Raw genomic sequence first — 8,637 nt, forward strand, 5'->3', positions numbered from 1 at the left:
CCTATTACTAAATTAAACTTGCTTCATTGGAAAGGCAGCAAGATGCATCCTCATTTCAATGTCTACTGAAATAATACAAATTGACACCAGGAAACATTAACGCCACTGCATCCTTGCTGCTTTCTCATGTGGAAGTCTGTTTAATGTGAAAACAAGGTGATATCTAATTAGCACACAGGTAAGGAATTAAGAAAATCTTTATTTAAGGGTGAAGATGTTTCTCACAAAATTGTTGACCCAATGCAACATTGAAATTCAAGCTGGAAAGATGATTTTAATATATCACTTGTACATTTTGTATTGCTCTTCTGGTGACAATGTAGTTTGTTTTTGTCAATTACCATTTTAATAATAGGGTAAAGAAAATGAAGTGGATTTTTGAAAGAAAACAATACTGTCAATATACTATTAAAACAAATTAAAATGGTAAAAGTTATTGTACTTTAAGTAAAAATAATAGAGCCAAAATATCAATCCCAGTTTTGGATTACTTTAATTAACAAACAAAAAAATGCATATAGCAGAGGATAGTTTCAATCTGCCTACCTCTGGGTTATGGGCCCAGCATGCTTCCATTGCTGTACTCTGCTGCACATGTAAGTGCAAGAGATCCTGAAGCACTCACTCATCATGGGAAAGTACCAATGTGTTTCTTCGTTGGTTGATGGAAGAAACATCTTACAAAAACTCTCCAGATTATTGACTTTTTAAAGTTTTTCTAGGAAACATTTTAGATGAATGCTTATTAGCCTTTGTCAGTATGGACTTTTGCAAAGTGTCTCTGTGGCGCAATCAGTTAGTATGTACGGCTATTAACCAAAAGGTTGGTGGTTCAATCCCACCCAGGGACCTAATTGACCTTGTTATCAGATTTTGGTGATCTTTAAGTAGACAAGTCAAAATTTCAAACCCCCTGTTATGGTGTAGGGTACCTGGCCTTCTCTGACGTAATCAGAGTTAGATTTGATTCAGTGATTTTATAAAAACAGCTAGGAAGCACAATTTAGCAGTGGGTTGCAGAGAAAAAAAAATATGCTGGCAGAAAAATCCAATTGAGTGATTAAACAGCTCTTTATTTTCTGGCTTTATTTTTATGCTAACAAATTTGTTCTCTGAAAAGTGTCCACAAAGCCAAGTCTCTGATTAACACCTTTGTAAGGATGGTTTTTCACCTATTACTAAATTAAACTTGCTTCATTGGAAAGGCAGCAAGATGCATCCTCATTTCAATGTCTACTGAAATAATACAGGTTGACACCAGGAAACATTAACGCCACTGCATCCTTGCTGCTTTCTCATGTGGAAGTCTGTTTAATGTGAAAACAAGGTGATATCTAATTAGCACACAGGTAAGGAATTAAGAAAATCTTTATTTAAGGGTGAAGATGTTTCTCACAAAATCGTTGCCCCAATGCATCATTGAAATTCAAGCTGGAAAGATGATTTTAATATATCACTTGTACATTTTGTATTGCTCTTCTGGTGACAATGTAGTTTGTTTTTGTCAATTACCATTTTAATAATAGGGTAAAGAAAATTAAGTGGATTTTTGAAAGAAAACAATACTGTCAATATACTATTAAAACAAATTAAAATGGTAAAAGTTATTGTACTTTAAGTAAAAATAATAGAGCCAAAATATCAATCCCAGTTTTGGATTACTTTAATTAACAAACAAAAAAATGCATATAGCAGAGGATAGTTTCAATCTGCCTACCTCTGGGTTATGGGCCCAGCATGCTTCCATTGCTGTACTCTGCTGCACATGTAAGTGCAAGAGATCCTGAAGCACTCACTCATCATGGGATAGTACCAATGTGTTTCTTCGTTGGTTGATAGAAGAAACATCTTACAAAAACTCTCCAGATTATTGACTTTTTTAAGTTTTTCTAGGAAACGTTTTAGATGAATGCTTATTAGCCTTTGTCAGTATGGACTTTTGCCAAGTGTCTCTGTGGCGCAATCAGTTAGTATGTACGGCTATTAACCATAAGGTTGGTGGTTCAATCCCACCCAGGGACTTAATTGACCTTGTTATCAGATTTTGGTGATCTTTAAGTAGACAAGTCAAAATTTCAAACCCCCTGTTATGGTGTAGGGTACCTGGCCTTCTCTGATGTAATCAGAGTTAGATTTGATTCAGTGATTTTATAAAAACAGCTAGGAAGCACAATTTAGCAGTGGGTTGCAGAGAAAAAAAATATGCTGGCAGAAAAATCCAATTGAGTGATTAAACAGCTCTTCATTTTCTGGCTTTATTTTTATGCTAACAAATTTGTTCTCTGAAAAGTGTCCACAAAGCCAAGTCTCTGATTAACACCTTTGTAGGGATGGTTTTTCACCTATTACTAAATTAAACTTGCTTCATTGGAAAGGCAGCAAGATGCATCCTCATTTCAATGTCTACTGAAATAATACAGGTTGACACCAGGAAACATTAACGCCACTGCATCCTTGCTGCTTTCTCATGTGGAAGTCTGTTTAATGTGAAAACAAGGTGATATCTAATTAGCACACAGGTAAGGAATTAAGAAAATCTTTATTTAAGGGTGAAGATGTTTCTCACAAAATCGTTGCCCCAATGCATCATTGAAATTCAAGCTGGAAAGATGATTTTAATATATCACTTGTACATTTTGTATTGCTCTTCTGGTGACAATGTAGTTTGTTTTTGTCAATTACCATTTTAATAATAGGGTAAAGAAAATGAAGTGGATTTTTGAAAGAAAACAATACTGTCAATATACTATTAAAACAAATTAAAATGGTAAAAGTTATTGTACTTTAAGTAAAAATAAAAGAGACAAAATATCAATCCCAGTTTTGGATTACTTTAATTAACAAAAAAAAATGCATATAGCTGAGGATAGTTTCAATCTGCCTACCTCTGGGTTATGGGCCCAGCATGCTTCCATTGCAGTACTCTGCTGCACATGTAAGTGCAAGAGATCCTGAAGCACTCACTCATCATGGGAAAGTACCAATGTGTTTCTTCGTTGGTTGATAGAAGAAACATCTTACAAAAACTCTCCAGATTATTGACTTTTTAAAGTTTTTCCAGGAAACGTTTTAGATGAATGCTTATTAGCCTTTGTCAGTATGGACTTTTGTAAAGTGTCTCTGTGGCGCAATCAGTTAGTATGTACGGCTATTAACCAAAAGGTTGGTGGTTCAATCCCACCCAGGGACCTAATTGACCTTGTTATCAGATTTTGGTGATCTTTAAGTAGACAAGTCAAAATTTCAAACCCCCTGTTATGGTGTAGGGTACCTGGCCTTCTCTGATGTAATCAGAGTTAGATTTGATTCAGTGATTTTATAAAAACAGCTAGGAAGCACAATTTAGCAGTGGGTTGCAGAGAAAAAAAATATGCTGGCAGAAAAATCCAATTGAGTGATTAAACAGCTCTTTATTTTCTGGCTTTATTTTTATGCTAACAAATTTGTTCTCTGAAAAGTGTCCACAAAGCCAAGTCTCTGATTAACACCTTTGTAAGGATGGTTTTTCACCTATTACTAAATTAAACTTGCTTCATTGGAAAGGCAGCAAGATGCATCCTCATTTCAATGTCTACTGAAATAATACAGGTTGACACCAGGAAACATTAACGCCACTGCATCCTTGCTGCTTTCTCATGTGGAAGTCTGTTTAATGTGAAAACAAGGTGATATCTAATTAGCACACAGGTAAGGAATTAAGAAAATCTTTATTTAAGGGTGAAGATGTTTCTCACAAAATCGTTGCCCCAATGCATCATTGAAATTCAAGCTGGAAAGATGATTTTAATATATCACTTGTACATTTTGTATTGCTCTTCTGGTGACAATGTAGTTTGTTTTTGTCAATTACCATTTTAATAATAGGGTAAAGAAAATGAAGTGGATTTTTGAAAGAAAACAATACTGTCAATATACTATTAAAACAAATTAAATTGGTAAAAGTTATTGTACTTTAAGTAAAAATAAAAGAGACAAAATATCAATCCCAGTTTTGGATTACTTTAATTAACAAAAAAAAATGCATATAGCAGAGGATAGTTTCAATCTGCCTACCTCTGGGTTATGGGCCCAGCATGCTTCCATTGCAGTACTCTGCTGCACATGTAAGTGCAAGAGATCCTGAAGCACTCACTCATCATGGGAAAGTACCAATGTGTTTCTTCGTTGGTTGATGTAAGAAACATCTTACAAAAACTCTCCAGATTATTGACTTTTTAAAGTTTTTCTAGGAAACGTTTTAGATGAATGCTTATTAGCCTTTGTCAGTATGGACTTTCGCAAAGTGTCTCTGTGGCGCAATCAGTTAGTATGTACGGCTATTAACCATAAGGTTGGTGGTTCAATCCCACCCAGGGACCTAATTGACCTTGTTATCAGGTTTTGGTGATCTTTAAGTAGACAAGTCAAAATTTCAAACCCCCTGTTATGGTGTAGGGTACCTGGCCTTCTCTGATGTAATCAGAGTTAGATTTGATTCAGTGATTTTATAAAAACAGCTAGGAAGCACAATTTAGCAGTGGGTTGCAGAGAAAAAAAATATGCTGGCAGAAAAATCCAATTGAGTGATTAAACAGCTCTTCATTTTCTGGCTTTATTTTTATGCTAACAAATTTGTTCTCTGAAAAGTGTCCACAAAGCCAAGTCTCTGATTAACACCTGTCAGGAATCGACTTACCAGACTGGCATCCGTCCGCCGCTGCGGACTCCGTCCTGGCTCCCTGCGGTCACCTGTCGCCTATGCCCCTGCCATGGGACATCATCAAGGTCCTGGGAACACTCCTGAGCCAGCGGGCGTGTGCGCGCCGCGTCCCCGCTGGGCCGCGGCGTGGGCGCCGCCATGACAGTTTCCAAACAGCTAGTATGCTGCGGCCAATCCGGTGCGTGGCCGCACCCACTGTCCTTTCCTCCATCCAATCCCTGCACACCATGGGGTATATAGGAGGCTACAGTTTCACCTCACAGGCATCCTGGACTTTGTGTCATTCTGACAACCTGCATGAAAGGATCGGCTCCTGTTTCTCCTGAGTTCCTGGTTCTCTGCTAAGAACTTATACTCCTGGTGATTCTGCTTTGCTCCCGTGGAACTTCAAGGCTCAGCAATACCAGCAACCTGCATTGGGCTTCACACTCATCACCACCTTGTGTGCTTCAGCCTGCAGTTGAAGACTAAACTCCAGGTGTGTTCATTCCTCCACCTGTGACACAGCTTGCTGCTGCCAGTGCCTCATCACCTGCACTGTGAGTTGGTCTCCTGCTTATGCTCAGGTTTGCAATATCCATCTACTGCTTTAGTTCTCTGTTTTAAAACCCTGCTCTGGTTTCCAAACCAGTATCATTTCATTAACATTCATTCTGTTGTTTTACATTACCGGATATGATTTCTCAAGTCATCTATCATCCATTGCCATAGACTATTTGTTATCATTCCAAGTATTTGACTTTCTCATCTGATATTATTATTTCTGCTGCATTTCTGTTTAAAACTTATCTGCTAATAAAATACCATTGCGCTCATGCGCAAGAACGTGATACAACCTCCTCGTCTCTTTCCTCCTACCTCCACTGACCCACTAGCGCCCCCTCCGGGGACACAGACCAAACACAATCTGACAGTAAGTCCAGGATCGATGGACTCGGATGGTGGACGGAGTGTGGGGTCAGAGGCCTTGCAAAAACTGGTCTCCCGTCTGGATGGTCAAGAGGTTGCGCAGCAGCAGATGCTTCACTTTCTACAAGGGATGTCCTCCCGATTGGATACACTGCAGCAATCCCTGCCAAGTGTACTCTCACCTACTGTTACCCCAGCACCTGCCAGTGCTGTAAGTTCTTCTATGTCGGCTGCATCAGCTCCAGTGTCTATGATGGCAGTCCTAAATTATGTCGCGGGTTTCTTAATCAGTGCGAAATACAGTTTGAGTTATTGCCACATAACTTTCCTACACCAAGGTCCAAGGTTGCCTACATCATTTCCTTACTCTCTGGATCTGCTCTGAATTGGGTGTCTCCTCTGTGGGAACGTGCTGACCCTCTGATCAATAACTACTCAGACTTCGTGTCAACCTTTAGACGGATCTTTGACGAGCCTGGTCGTGCAACATCAGCTTCGGCAGACCTGATCCAACTTCGTCAAGGTAACCGAAGCATGGGACAATATGTCATCCAGTTCCAGACGTTGGCTGCAGAAGTCCAATGGAACAACCAAGCTCTGGTAGCAACCTTCTGGCACGGACTTTCGGATCGGATCAAGGACGAACTGGCAACCCGTGACATCCCTGTTCAACTGTCTGACTTGATCTCCCTGTGTATAAAGCTGGACTCTCGCATCCGCGAACGCAATAATGAACGCGCTCGGAGTGAACCTCGCAGAGTAAGGTTCATACCTTCTGTACAGTTTCAGCCTCCTTCTTCTGACGAGCCTATGCAGGTAAATAGGTCCCGCCTAACCCCTGAGGAGCGGGCAAGAAGATTACGAGAGAGGCTTTGCCTATACTGTGCTGCTGCGGGTCATCAAATTAACTCCTGCACGATGCGTTCGGGAAACGCCAGATCCTGACTTGTAAGGGAGGAGTCAAGTTAGGATCATTCAGTCAAGCTCCTTCTCAACAAGATCTCATTCTTCCAGTGACGCTAGAAACTTCCGTTGGGCTCCAGTCTGCGTCAGCATTAGTGGACTGCGGTGCTGCAGGAAATTTTATCACCCAAGCTGCGGTAAACAAATTTTGCTTGTCTACCTGTGAACTCTCTTATCCTGTATACATTACTGCTGTGGATGGTAGTAGAATCTCTAAAGGGAACATTTCACATCAAACTACCCCAGTGGTTCTGGGAGTTGGATTTCTCCATTCAGAAGTGATCAAGTTCCTGGTCATCCCTCAAGCCACCCAGGAGATTGTCTTGGGCATGCCTTGGCTTCAACTACATAACCCACAGTTCGACTGGACAACGTTGCAGCTTACCTCATGGAGTTCACACTGTCATCATTCCTGCTTAGCCCGAGTGTGTCCCATCAAGTCTACCGAAGTAAAGTCACAGCTAACACTCCCAGCAGCTTATCAAGACTTCGCAGACGTCTTCTGTGAAAAGGCTGCTGATATCCTGCCGCCCCATAGGGAATGGGATTGTCCCATCGATCTCCTTCCTGGCAAGAAGCCACCCAGGGGGCGCACCTACCCTTTGTCTGTTCCTGAAACAGAGGCGATGAGTAATTACATCAGAGAGAATCTTCAGAAAGGATTCATCCGTCCGTCATCATCACCCGCTGGTGCAGGTTTCTTCTTCGTCAAAAAGAAGGATGGTGGACTACGTCCATGCATTGACTATCGGGGTCTCAATGACATTACCATCAAGAATAGTTATCCTCTACCACTTATTACCGAACTTTTTGATAGAGTTAAGGGGGCTCGCATCTTTACCAAGTTAGATCTCCGCGGTGCCTATAATCTCATCAGAATCCGGAGTGGTGACGAGTGGAAGACAGCCTTCAACACTCGAGATGGCCATTATGAATACCTGGTAATGCCATTTGGGTTAAGTAATGCTCCAGCGGTATTCCAACACTTCGTGAACGAGATCTTTCGTGATGTCCTGTATAAGTACCTTGTTGTTTACTTAGATGATATTCTTATCTTTTCTCAAGACCTTCCATCTCATCTTCTACAAGTCTGTGAAGTTCTCCGACGTCTTCGTGAGAACCGTCTCTACGGGAAATTATCTAAATGTACCTTCGAAGTTCCCTCTATACCCTTCCTGGGGTATATAATTTCCGGATCGGATCTTCAGATGGACCCGGCAAAATTGGAAGCCATTGCCAATTGGTCCATTCCAAACTCCCTCAAATCTATCCAGCGGTTCCTGGGTTTTGCCAACTATTATAGAAAATTTATTCGAGGATTCTCCACTCTCATCGCTCCTATTACCAACCTGACTCGGAAAGGGGCAGATCATTCCAACTGGTCAGAAGAAGCCTTGGCAGCCTTCCGGAAGATCAAGCTAGCCTTTATGTCTGCTCCAGTGCTGTCACAGCCAGATGTCAACAGGCCGTTCGAGTTGGAGGTAGATGCCTCTACAGTTGGGGTTGGAGCTGTTCTCTCCCAGAAGGGATCTGATGGGAAAGTTCACCCTTGTGGATTCTTTTCTCGCAAGTTTCTTCCCGCAGAAGCTAACTACTCCGTGGGAGATCAAGAGTTACTGGCAATCAAACTGGCTCTCGAGGAATGGAGATATCTCCTAGAACGGGCTAAACATCCGTTTAACATCTTCACGGATCATAAAAACCTGCTATACCTAAAAGCAGCTCAGTGCCTTAACCCTCGCCAGTCCAGGTGGGCTATGTTTTTCTCACGTTTTAATTTTAGGCTTCATTTCCGCCCAGGTTCACAGAATGTGAAAGCCGACGCATTATCCCGGTCCATGGAATCAGAAGAGGGAACATCTGACTCTGTGCCACATTCCATCCTGAGTCCCGTGGTTTTCGCTGCCTCTCAAGTCTCTCCAGCTCCACCTCCGGGTAAGACTTTTGTTTCCCCAGAACTCCGTCCCAAGTTGCTAGCTTGGGCCCACCAATCCAAGTTCACTGGTCATCCTGGTGTCCTGAAGACATTCAAGTTCCTTTCTGCGTCATATTGGTGGCCGAAGATG

Source organism: Pseudophryne corroboree, unplaced genomic scaffold, assembly GCF_028390025.1.
Source record: "Pseudophryne corroboree isolate aPseCor3 unplaced genomic scaffold, aPseCor3.hap2 scaffold_462, whole genome shotgun sequence".
In the NCBI taxonomy this organism is placed as follows: domain Eukaryota; kingdom Metazoa; phylum Chordata; class Amphibia; order Anura; family Myobatrachidae; genus Pseudophryne; species Pseudophryne corroboree.